Here is a 2,617-nt window from a genome sequence, read left to right on the forward strand (position 1 = left end):
GAGTCACCCATGGTCCTGTTAGTGAACCCAATAAAATGGCTCATTAAACTAAATGTAGGTGAAATTGCTTCTTTGACCTATCATTGTGCCTCTCTGGAGTGAATAGATGTTTGATCATTTTCCCCTGGAAAAGTCGCATAATGTGGTTTGCTATTATCACAGGCCAAGGAGGAAAAGCACATATAGAGATACAGGGAAGAAAGACTGTGAAGATGGAGTTGTCTTAGTTTGCTTTCTATTGCCATGATAAAACACTGACCATATAAATACAAGGAGGAAAAGGTTTACTGGGCTTACCCACCCTCCTAAAACTTAATTGAAGCCTGGAAACAGGAACTGAAGCAGAGACCATGAGGGAATGCTATTTACTGTCTTTATTACACAACCTAGGACCTCCTACCCAGGGATGACACCCTTCACAACAGGCTGAGTCCTCCCGCATTAACCATCAATCAACATATGCTCTACAGACATACACACACAGGCTAGTTTAATTGGGGTAACTCCTCAAATGAGGCTCCCCTTCCGGTGACTCCAGTTTGTATCAAGTTGACAAAAACCAACCAATGCACAAGTTGGAGAGATAGCATCACTACAAGACAAAGCAACCACGTACTATGGGAACCCAGATGAGGAAAAGAACATAATTCTACTCTGGAGCCTTCAGAGACAGCCTAGTCTCATGGGTATCTTCATTTCAGGTTTCTGGCCTAGACCAGTGAAAGAAAGTAATTCTGTTACTCCAGCTATCCAGTTTATAAAGGTTTGTCATGTCTCTCTAGTAAGTTGGCTTGTAAGTGTTGGGGTCCTTTTGTATATATCACTTCATTGCATTCTGATAAGTACTAATTTTTTTTGTTTGTTTGTTTTTGGAGACAGGGTTTCTCCATGTACTTTTGGTGCATGTCCTGGATCTTGCTCTGTAGACCAGGCTGGCCTCGAACTCACAGAGATCCACCTGGCTCTGCCTCCTGAGTGCTGTGATTAAAGGCATGCACCACCACCACCTGGCAGCACTGATTTTTTTAAACAACAGATAGAGAAGCCCTGGTGCTGCCAACAGCTACATGAGTGGCCTGGAAAGCTGATCCTCCCTGAGTAGAGCCTTGAGTAAACAGTTTCCCCAACTGACACATTGATCTCACTGTGTGACACCCTGAGCCAGAGGTATCTGGCTAGCCTGTGTGCAGCTGGAAGTTTCTTGGTCCCATTTGGCCCTGTGGTCCCACATCCACTTATAAAATAATCACTCAGAGGCTTATATTAATTACAAACTGTATGACCTATGGCTTCAGCTTTTTGCTAGCTAGCTCTTTCATCTTAAATTAACCCATTCCTATTAAGCTATATGTTGCCACATGGCCGTGGCATTACCGGTCTGCCGGCATGTTGTTGCTCCTTTGGTGGTGGACTGGCATTTCCTCAACTCTGCCCTTCCTCTCTCACTATCTCCTTTGGATTTTCCCGCCTGGCTCCATCCTGCCCTGCCAGGCCAAAGCAGCTTTATTTATTATCCAATGGGAGCCACACATATTCACAGCATACAGAAAGATATCCCACAGTGTCTGTGTCCAGGTTCATGTGACATAGAACCTACAAGATGCTCAAAGCTGGAGACCACCATAATAGAAACCTAAGTATGTGATCAGTAGACTTAAAGTTACATTCAATGGTAGTTATATAGATGACTAACTACTAACTTCATTTCTTTACTATCTTAAATAGTTTTAAGGGCTAAGTCTTTACATTACATTTTAAAATGAGCTGTATAGGTACAGTTCAAATATTTGAGATTAGTAGTTGTTCAAAAGTAGACTCAACAATTCACCCTTTTATCCCATCATTTCTATAGTATATTCCTCCTTTTTCCCTTTAGAAAGAGATCCTTGAATCCCCCAATCAAACCTGTTCTTCAGCCTTTCATTTTCTGTGGAAACAAAAACATAAGCACTTCTCCAAAGCAATATATTTTTTGACTTCCATTTTAAAGTTAAAGCATTCCTAAAATGTCTAGGCTGGTTTAATTCAGCAGTCCCTTCCACAATCCAGTGTCTCTCAGCAGCTGTCATTCAGTGTTCACTAGGATTCAAAAAATTCAAAATTAACAAAGCACCACATAAGGTCCAAACCCCCTATGCTATAATATTTCCTATGTGGCTTATTTTTTTATGTTACTTTACCCTCTTTTAAAGACTATTATTTTTAAACTATTTTCTTCTATGACTGTCTATACTCATTTTCTTCAGCATCTAAGTACATTTTTTTTAACATATTATACTTTTTAGAGATTTTTTTCTGTCCGGACCTGGACTTGCTAAGTAAGCGTCTGCAATGTTTTCTGATCATGTGAGACAAATCTTAAACTGCCATCTTAGCCATGCCATAGCTTAGTTTAGAGCACGGTGCTAGCACGTGACACTGGAAGCTGGCTCCAGTCCACAGGCAGCAACTGGTAGCAGCACCTCTGTTTGACTCCAAGAACCAACCTACCTGAGAAACTGCAGGACTAGGAAGCTACAACTGGCTCCTTGTCCAGAACTTTTCTTAGCTTTCTCAGGTCCTATGTTTGTATATCAGAGTCCCCATGTTGGATATCATTTGTAGGTGGACTTTTCTG

The sequence above is a fragment of the Peromyscus eremicus genome, chromosome 2 (assembly GCF_949786415.1).
Source record: "Peromyscus eremicus chromosome 2, PerEre_H2_v1, whole genome shotgun sequence".
NCBI lineage: Eukaryota > Metazoa > Chordata > Mammalia > Rodentia > Cricetidae > Peromyscus > Peromyscus eremicus.